Here is a 10,622-nt window from a genome sequence, read left to right as displayed (position 1 = left end):
CTCCATACTGAGAACCTGGTTAGACCTGATTAGAACTGGGAGTGGAGGCTATGCGTTACTTTCTAGCAATAATGTCTACTCCATTGTTTCTGTTTCTTCAACCGTACACCTGTTCTGCCATGTCGTTGTCCCAGGGTGGAGTCTCAGGATTTAGTACTGGAATCCAACAAATATATCCTTCAATACTCAGCCCTCAAAATCTGCCCTATTCTCATTCAAGCCTTTTCTGTTAGGCTACCACACATGTAATCCTTTCTTTACATCTACAACCACATCCTTTCCTAACACACAGTATCATCAGACTTTTGTATTAAACAATGAGAGTGAGTCAGACAATCTGCACAACAATTATTGTTACCTGGGTCAAATCTAAAACCGTTCAAAACAATATTCTTGGAAATTAGAACTCAGTCTAGCAATATGTGCTGTAGATGACAAATTGCCAACTGGTGACAGGAAACCAACAAGCTGCTGGTGTGCCCTCTGAGCCAGGAGCAGGAGTTTCATTGATGGATTCAGTCAGAGATTCCTTGAACACAATCTCCCACTTAGCAATTATTGTATGCACCGAACAATCTACTTGAAAGATAATCAAAACAAATTTGTCTGAATGTAGAACAACCACCTTCTTGAAAAGACAACAAACTACCTTGAGAACCTAAAAATGCTTTGAATATCCTTGGTGAAAACTAAAATATCATCCTGGTAAAAAACTTTACCATGCTTTCCATAATCTAACATGTATGTAACATGACTGTTCGGAAAATAGACGCTTACTAGGCAAGTTGGAACCAAATCCCTCGGTAACAAAACAGATCATATGTGTTAACGAGTGATGCTAAAGACAAAGATTCAGCTAATAAAAACTCTGCTTGATAGAGTGTAAATGTCAGAAGCTTCTAACCTTGAAGTCTGGAGCACCATGGGCCGTGTCACAGACTCAGCACGTTTCCCTTGTTCCTTTTAAAAGGTGCACCCAGCACAAACAAGGAAATGTGCTGTATTGGGATGAAAGTGCTGCACCCAGGGCAGCCGTGAACTCACGCAGCCCTGAGGACAGCGCATACTTCAAAGCAGCCTCTTCGTGTTTCACAGTGCAGGCAGGAACCCACCGGCACATTGAAGGGGGATTAGAGATCCCCTTGCATGCGGGTGCAGTGAGTGACTGGACCCGCCTGCAAGGGCATGTCTGGGGGGGTCCATGGGACCCCCTTTCCCTCCTACAGAGAGCTGCCCTCATGGGGCACACAGACAGTGCACCTTTTAGGTGGGACACTGTCAGTGCGCCTCCTGACAGCTTCTTTGCCTCTGCGCCCACGTCTATAATATGGCACGGGCGCAGACGCAAAGGGATTCCCTCATTTGCATAGGGCCACGTACCCATGCCAATGAGGGAACACCCTCTGATGATAGCACTGGTGCTTTATGTGCGTCAGCGCTATCAGAATTACAGAAGGTGTCGCGCAAACGTCTGCAGCCCCTTCTGTAATACCAAAGCACCCCCGGTGCAGGTAATGCAGACGCAAACACCTGTTGCGCCCCCAGGGCACTTCTATAATACAGCTCCTGGAGTGATGCACTCCTCACTCCTAACATCTCCACCATTAACCACACACAATATAACCACACGCGATAAGTAAATTTTTATTGAATAGTGGAAATATTAAAAGGAGGATGGAAGAAGAGAGAAAACAGAGACACTGATAATCACCAGCTCGACTCATCATCTGCTGGGAACTGCCGTCTGCAGATTGAAATGGACATCTAAACGCAAGATGAGATATCCTAACAATCTATCATTTAAGCGCTGCATGTGACCATAATAGCGGAAATGGTATACCCTAAAAGTATCTCTATTTTACCAACTCAGAATGAAGCTGATATGCCTGAAACTAACATAACAAGAATGATGTAACTAGATATATGTTGACCCAACGTCTAGGCAACTACCTTATGCCTCTAAATATTCACTCTCTGATTATGATAGACTTACTTTCGAGCTTGTCATTGTGCAACTTAAAAATAATGATCAGTTATCAATATTTAGCCATTCCTATTACACCATTATCTATCACTTGCTAAATACCGCTTCTACGTGCACTCATGTATACATATCTATCAGGAAGCACTAACCTTGGGCCTGGAGTCCGGTGAGAGCAGTGCAGTCTTCTATCTCTCGCTGCGTCCACGATAACCACATACACAGGGACATGATGGGCACTGGTGGATCTGGGGAAAGAGGAATGGGAAAGGGTTAAAGCAGAGATGCTGGACTCAGGCACTCGGGCTCTTCAATTCGGCTGGTCAGGGAGGTCTGCTGGATGTAGAGGATATTTAAATGCCAAGAGATATCTTTAGTAACTTGTCATTCAGAGGATTCAGACTCTTCAGTTAAATCACGGACTACCATTTTCTCTAGTGTCCTCTAGTCTACTCTGTATTCTTTAGAGGAAAGATGACTTCTTACGTTGATGATACGCAGCTGCTGTATTCCTTTAATAAAGGCGAAGGAATTGATCCAGACCTCATTAAACTGTGCCCAGCTGCAATTTCCACCTTGATGCATGAGAACCAGCTGATGCGTAATGCAAGTAAGACAGAGGTTCTTCTCTCTGGTCTTTACTCTCCTTTTCATTGGTCCTTATGTTGGCCCGAGAGTTCTCCCCTGTCCTCCCTCAATTCGAAGTGGTTAGGAATTTAGGGGTTACGTACGATAATCAGCTCTCTTTACAACTTCAAGTCTCCGCACTGGTGGGGACTTGTTTTGGGCTTCTTCGCATATTAAATTTTTTTTCGCTTTTCCTTTCCTTACTGGCCAGAAAGATAGTGATTCAGACCTTAATCATTTTGAGGCTGGATTATGCCAATGCTTTATTCCTGTGCATGCCAGATCATCTAATAAAAATGCTTCAAGTTGTACAAAATGCAGCGGTGCAGCTTGTACTGAAACTTCCTCTGAGAATTAGGGTCTCCCCGCATCTCCATTCCCTTGACTGGCTATCAGTCAATACACTGATTCTGTTCAAGACGCTTGTACTGACTTTTAAAGCCTTACATCATATAGGCCATCAGTATCTCGTATCAGGAATTCATTTTTACTCTCCCACTAGAGTCCTCCGCTCCTCCATCCTTGCCTTGGCAGTGGTGCTATGGATCAATCGGTCCAGGAGAAGCGCCGCTCTTTTTAATTTCTGGGACCTTCTGCATGGAATGAACTTCCTCTTGACCATTGTCTTGCAGGTACCGAACAGATATTTAAGAAAAAATGTAAAACATGGCTTTTTGTTCAGGTCTAATTTCTTGCCGTGAGTTGTAGAGTCGCGACACTCTATGGAGTATCTGTGTCGCATCATAAATTACTGCTCATCATCATCCTCTGTAAATCCTTTCTCACACTGATAGGGACTTCACGTTATTTTTGTCTCATAGATTTTGAAACTTTTTTAAGACGAGTCTTAGGAACATAGAATTCCATCATACACAAATTTTGGAGAATATTTTGAGAAAACCCTTAATTATGGAAAACACAGATCCTGTTCTGAGACTTGTAATGCTTTCTCAACAGAACAGGAATCAGAATGATTCCCAACCATCTCTGATCCATCGACCCATCCATCCATCCATCTGTCCATCTATCCATCTGTCCGTCTCACCAACCATCCGTCCTTTCGCCCATTCATCCATCGATCTATCCATCCATCCATTCATACCTCCCTCCCTTACAAGCTACATATTTTTTAGTGCATGCATACCTCCCTTCAAAATTTCGATCTGACTTGAAAAGTGGCATAAAAAGAATCAAAGAACCAGTAAGGTCTATTGCACTCACATCATGCAAGTATACGTATTTCACTGTGTAACTTATTACACCTTCAAAAAACTATTTTGTAGTCATGCAATAGGATGTTCCTAGTCTACCATTGCCTCCAATGTACCAATTCTCAACTAATACCTTAATGGTGCACAATTGAGAACACATTATCTGTATCACAAGAGGTGTGGCGCCGCGGCCAGGGCGACTGACGCTGGAATCTGGGTACCACGGTTCGATCCCCGGCTCCGGCGGCAGGTTAGCCCAGCACCATGTGACTCTGGGCAATAGCTTGCTTAATCTTCCCGACGGCCCCCAGCGCCTAGAGACCCTTACGGGTGATTGTGCGCTTTACAAAATGTGGACTTTTGTGGACCTTCTTCAACAACTTTTCTCACTTATCTTTTCCAATTGTTCGATTTTTTTACTAACTTTATTTATTTTAACAAAGTGACCTTTGTGTCTGCAAAACGTACACTCATTTCCTATAAAAGATGACACAATAAAACCACCACATACCTGTAACACAAGATTTTGTATGTCAATGTATTTCTCATTGATACCATAGGATTTGTGAACTTAATGCACAATGCTACACACTTCTCTAGTCTCCTGTCGCTCTGTTCTTCATTGGCAGTGCTTACCCATCTGACTGACTGCTCATTTGCCTTGGCCGTAGAATCAAGCTCATCTATGTGTGCGTCACCTTTTATAGTGAGACATTCCAAAATCTTGTTACTATTCATCTGGACCTTCCACTGGTCCCTCATCATCTCCTCCAATTAAAGTTATTTGCTGCAGCTTAGCTTCTTACATTACAAACCCATCATGGTTCATTTTCCCTTTACACTTTGATGTACAATGGCTCAGTCTTTCAGTGCTTTAAATGCCCTGTCTGTATCCACTCCCTCCATTTACCTATGAACAAAGGAGTGTTGTGTGGATTTCTCTAAGATCATCGCTTTGACATAGTTTATTCAACGTTCATATGGGGCTCTTGCCTGCCCCATCCACTCACATGGCCTCCACTTTTACACGTAAACTTGGGATACTTGATCTGCTTCCATTTGAATGGAGACGGGGGTCAAGACTGCTGAGTGTGGTGAAGGTGTGAGGCAGGATGGGAGGAAATGGTTTAAAGAGGACACTCGCTAGCTAGTTCCTCCCAGCAGCGTAATAGTATATACTAACGTAATATAGAGCTTTTCAAATCAACTTGCAAAAATATCAGCTTCAGGATATCAGCGATTAGTACATCATCAAGGACAGGATATAAAAGTAAGAATATCTGTACTATTTTACTATTCCTAACTCCCCATCTACATAATTGCAGATATATATATATATATATTCACTGAAAAAACCATAGGTTATAGACCATATATAGTTAGGGATTAGCATTTACAAAACCTTATTTTACTCACACAAAACCATTGAAATTCCATATATAGTTAGTTGTACTAACTATATATCGCGCACCCGCAATCCACTGCTGATCATGTCACATATTACATCATTCATGACATGGTCAGTGACATCACTGATGACATCACTGATGACATCTCAAATGACATCACTGATGACATCACTGATGACATCTCAAATGTCTTGCATATTGAAGAATGAGTGGATGTATAAGTGTCTGGATGAAGGATTTAGTAGGTGTGTGACTGACTGTATGAGTGAGTGATTAAATGTGTGTCACTGAGTGCATGGGTTAGTCAGTAAACTGTCTTAATTTGTGCATCATTATGTCTGTTGTTCTGTAAACTGCTTCATGTGTTGATCAGTAGCTATATGAGTAAGTATATGGGTTATTGATTAGTTGCCCAAGTATTTGTATGGGAGACTGAGTGTGTGTATGGGTGGCTGGGAGGTGTATGACTCTGTGCATAGATGTGTAAGCAGGTGATTCACTAGATATATGGATTCAAAAGTGCATGTGGAAACAGGTGTATGGGCGGTTGACTGAGTGCATTGGTGAGTGAATGGATATCTGAGTGCTACATGTCAAAGTAAGAACATATGTAAAACACAGTACATGTGAGAGTTGACATATATAAATAACTGTGCATAAGAGTCCGTGAATGTGTGAGTGGCTGTATTGATCATTGTGAACTTGTATCAGGGATTGTAAAAGAGAGTAAATATGTGTTAGTATATGTTTGAATAAGTAAGGTATGTATAACTGTATAGTTGAGGAAATGGAGGTGTAATTGATTCTTTGCATGACTGAGTAGGTGTGTGAGTAACTCCATGGATGAGTGACAGTCTGTGAGTGTCTGTTTACACTGAGTGTATCTAAGGTTATTTTAGAGTCTGAAGAAGTTCATCGTATTATCACATGAATGATGTCATCAGTGATGTCATCAGTAATGTCAAATGAGATGTCATCAGTGATGTCATCAGTGATGTCATTTGAGATGTCATCAGTGATGTCATCAGTCATGTCATTGAGATGTCATCAGTGATGTCATCAGTGATGTCATTTGAGATGTCATCAGTGATGTCATCAGTGATGTCACTGACCATGTCATGAATGATGTAATATGTGACATGATCAGCAGTGGATTGCGGGTGCGCGATATATAGTTAGTACAACTAACTATATATGGAATTTCAATGGTTTTGTGTGAGTAAAATAAGGTTTTGTAAATGCTAATCCCTAACTATATATGGTCTATAACCTATGGTTTTTTCAGTGAATTTTCAAGGTTTTGTAAATGCTAATTCCTAACTATATATGGTCTATAACCTATGGTTTTTTCAGTGAATTTCAATGGTTTTTTAATAGCAAATATCAAAACCTTTACAATGTATTCTTCTTTAAATCGAAAAATATTTTTTACATGTTTTTAATACAATTTTTTTTAAATTATTTTTATTGTTTCGTTCCCGGTACGCGAACCGGTTAGCTTCCCGTTAGCTCAATTCGGAGCCGCGACCCGGTCCGCGAACCGGTAAACGTTCCGTTTGCGCACCTCTCGCGTTAGAAAACAACATCGTGACGCGTCGCGTCAGCATGACGTTTCGCGTTCTCGCGTAATACGTCATATTACGTGCTACGTTAGCGTACCCGGAAGCGCAGCGGTACGCGAACCGGAAGCGATCCGCGGCGCGGCGCCGACCGCGTAACGTAAACACAGCAGGTCATGTGACTCGGTAATAACACTTTTCATTGGTTCATTTCACTTTTGGTTTCCTAATGATGTAATACTAGGTCATGTGATCTAAAATGAACACTTTTCATTGGTTTAGAACTTTTGCTTTTCCCAAATGATGAAAACCCCTCCTTCTTTCCTCACTCTGACTTTCATCTTGGTGAGAGAAAGACCCTTTATTTACACTTTGACATGGCTTCATTAGTAGCTTCAGCTGGTTCTAACCCACCACCTCCACCAAATCCAAACAAGAGAGGACCACCTGCTGAAGTAATTTTGCAAGAAGAGGAAGAACAGGAAGAGGAGGAAGAGGAGGAAGAGCCAAGGTTTTTGCCAGAGGAGCCCAGGAGGTACAATCGAAAAGAGAATTACATTTGGCAATTCTATAGAATTCCTGAGGGGCAAAAAAAAGTGAATGCACGCTACGTGTTTTGCCGTATATGCGGTGATAGATTGTCAAGGGGAACTGAAAAAAAATACAGTTACGGCAATCACACTATGCATCGGCATATGAGTAGGTGGCACCCAAATAATTATAGTGCTGCCCAGCTACGTGATGAGCAACAAAATCCCCTCCCAATGGCAAGAAGATCGGTTGTTCCAGAGGTGTCGGGACCAGAGGCGAGGGAGATGATCCCAAACATTCAAATGTTGTTTGGGCACGTGAAGCAAGTGTGCGTGCACTGCGGCGATTTCATCTGCTACAGGGAAAGTAGCATCATTTTGATCATGAGAGCTATTCAGAATCATGTTAATGTTTGTCCGAAACGCCCCAAAAAATAAATTCTTTTTTTTTTGTTGCTCCTGTTGAGCCCTTTACAATGGATCGTTTTTGTTTCCCCCCCCCCCAAAAAAACCAAAAAAAAATATAAAAACGTTCAGAAAATACAAAAAAAGTAAAAAAATGTTTAAAAAATACTAAAAAAAAATATAAAACAACAAAAACATAAAAAAAAAGTTCTTTTCAGAACTACCTCCCCGTTATAAAAAAATTGGTAGAATATTTGGAACTCTGCCAACCTCTATTTCTCTTAGTTCGCTCCCCGGAGCGCTACCCGGTACGCGTACCGGAAGCTAACCAAAAAAAATATTTTTTTAAAAAAAGAACAGTAAGTATAAGGTAAGCAAACAGACAGTTATGTGAAAAGAAAGACAGCTCTAGGGAGTAAACAAGAGATACTGTTACCTACAATCCACTGCTGATGATGTCACATATTACATCATTCATGACATGGTCAGTAACATCATCAGCAGTGGATTGCGGGTAACAGTATCCTTAGTTTACTCCCTATAGCTGTCTTTCTTTTAACATAACTGTCTGTTTCCTTCCCTTATAGTTACTGTTCTTTTTTTTTAAAAATTTTTTTGATCAGTCATAAACAGTGACATTAATAGAAACAGAGAGAGTGAACAAGAGTGAAGAACTATGGTCCTCCTCAGCCACCCTCAGAAAACCAAGGGGGTCAAGATACATCTACCGTGCCCCCTTCTACCCATTCTGAACATTATTTGCCCTCCATCTTGTATCTTGATTCGACCGAAACACAAAATGGTGGACTCCCGTAACGCTGCTGGTTTGCGAACCGGGCCACTTCCCGGGAAGCGGTCCAAAAAAAAAGGTGGGAAAGTAATTCACAGACACTAAGAGTAATAGAGACGGAGTGAGTGAACAAGACTGAGGAACTATGAGAACAGAGGGACTGAGAAAAAGAGTGGAAGGAGTTGAGTAAGTAGGTAATAGAGAAAGGAATGAGGAAAGTAGCAAAGGCAGGAAACTGAGGGTTAAAGAAGTGAAGCAGTGGATCTAATAGTAGGTGAATGTGATAGAAATGTAACGAAAAGAGTACAACTATTTACCTTATAATTGCCGTTAAATTAATCACTTTTTATTTTTATACTTTCAATCTGTGAAAGAGAGAACCAACATTTGAAAAATATTAAAACATGTATTTAAAAATTACAAAAGACAAGGGAAAAGATTGAAGGACAAATAGTTTTTCAACAACTTTGACACTGACAGAAGCTTCTGCTTCTCCAGGTCCCCTACACAGTCCTAAAGATATACATTTTAAACTAACAGTATCTTGATGCAGATGAAGTGAGGCCTATCTTAAAACATGGTGCATCTTTTGCATTGCTCTTGTTTCAGAAAAGTGTCGCTTCAGGATGCCAATAACATGTCTCCTATCCAGAGGTTTGTTTGAGGTGAGGCCTACTCAGAGTTCAAGATGAGATTTACACTTGTTGAAGTGTACAGAGGAGATAATATATGTGAAAGTCTACCAATGAAGTGAGTCATGTCCACTGCACTCTTCAACAAAGTAGAAACCTCCTATGTTTCCCTGGACAGACCTAAACTTGATCTGCACAATGTGATTCGTAATGATAGGAAACACAGGTGATCTAATTGAAATACGTGCAATTTATTTTGCTCATTTCTCAATCACATCACTTGCGTTTCCTTTGCTTAGGTATCTCATTGTGCAGATGTAGTCTAGCATATGAAAGAATACGCAGAAGTGCAGCACTGCATGCAACAACTTTGACACTTACAGAAGCCTCACCTTCTCCATGCCTCCTACACAGTTCTACATATACATCATAAATGCAAACAGTACAGAATTAATTATACATGTTAAATGGTTTATTTTTGCTGTTCTCAGAATGTATCAAAATTCACTAAAAACAGTGACTTGAAGGTATTCATCATGTAACAGCGGGGAAAAAAAAACACAATCAAAATGATTGTGTTTAAAAAACCCATACAACATCAGAAATCAAAATTCAGAACTCCTTAAAGTTAACTTACTTTCCATGACGTCCAAGGATGTCCTATGAACAGCTTACACTCTTTTGTGCTGTTATTACTTTCAGCCCGCCACTTTCTGAAAGAAAACCTCCATCGTTTTTAAAAACACGTTACATGCAATAAATGACTTCTTGCTCTCTACCACAATTTTCCACAAGGCCAAATCTAGTCAGAGCCATTTATAACTCTTGGATTTCTTGTAAGCCAATCCCGTCATTTGGCATTTCCGCAACTTTCAGAATTAAAATGTTGAAGATCATTTTCACAATCCTGGAATAGTAATATCTTCCCCTTCTTGCTCAGTCATGTTCTACATTTCCTATGACACTGATACTGCTTACTATGAAGCAGACTTACACTACCTCTATGACTACTACAATTATTTAATTCTCTACATCACTTTTAATCACAAAGCAATGTAAAACAGTAGACAGCATTGCAGACTTACATTCCCTCTACTCCATGTTTTGATTGGCTGCTTCAATTAGCTTATAAAAAGAAACAGTTTTTCTGAACTCATTCAAAGTGCACATATATCTCCATGATGTCCAGTCCTATGGTTAGAAGTTATGTCTCTGAACTACACTTATCCTCAAGGCCAAATTGTGTAGGAGCCATTAGAACTTCTTGAAATTCCACAGAGCACATCCCGAGATTATTTCCCTAAAATTTTGGTTTTAAAAACACCAGGTAAGAGTTTTTAAGGTCATACGGCAATTTTTTTTGGAAAATTAAAACAGAATCATTGCAGAATGACCAGCCATTTCTAGACTTTAAATAAGCTGTGTAATGTCCTGATGTTATTGAAGGGCCGTCATGATATATAATTGCTGTAGTTACA

Source organism: Lissotriton helveticus, chromosome 2_1 (genome assembly GCF_964261635.1).
Source record: "Lissotriton helveticus chromosome 2_1, aLisHel1.1, whole genome shotgun sequence".
Lineage (NCBI taxonomy): Eukaryota > Metazoa > Chordata > Amphibia > Caudata > Salamandridae > Lissotriton > Lissotriton helveticus.
The sequence above is the reverse complement of the archived record's forward strand: the minus strand, read 5'-3'. Positions refer to the sequence as shown.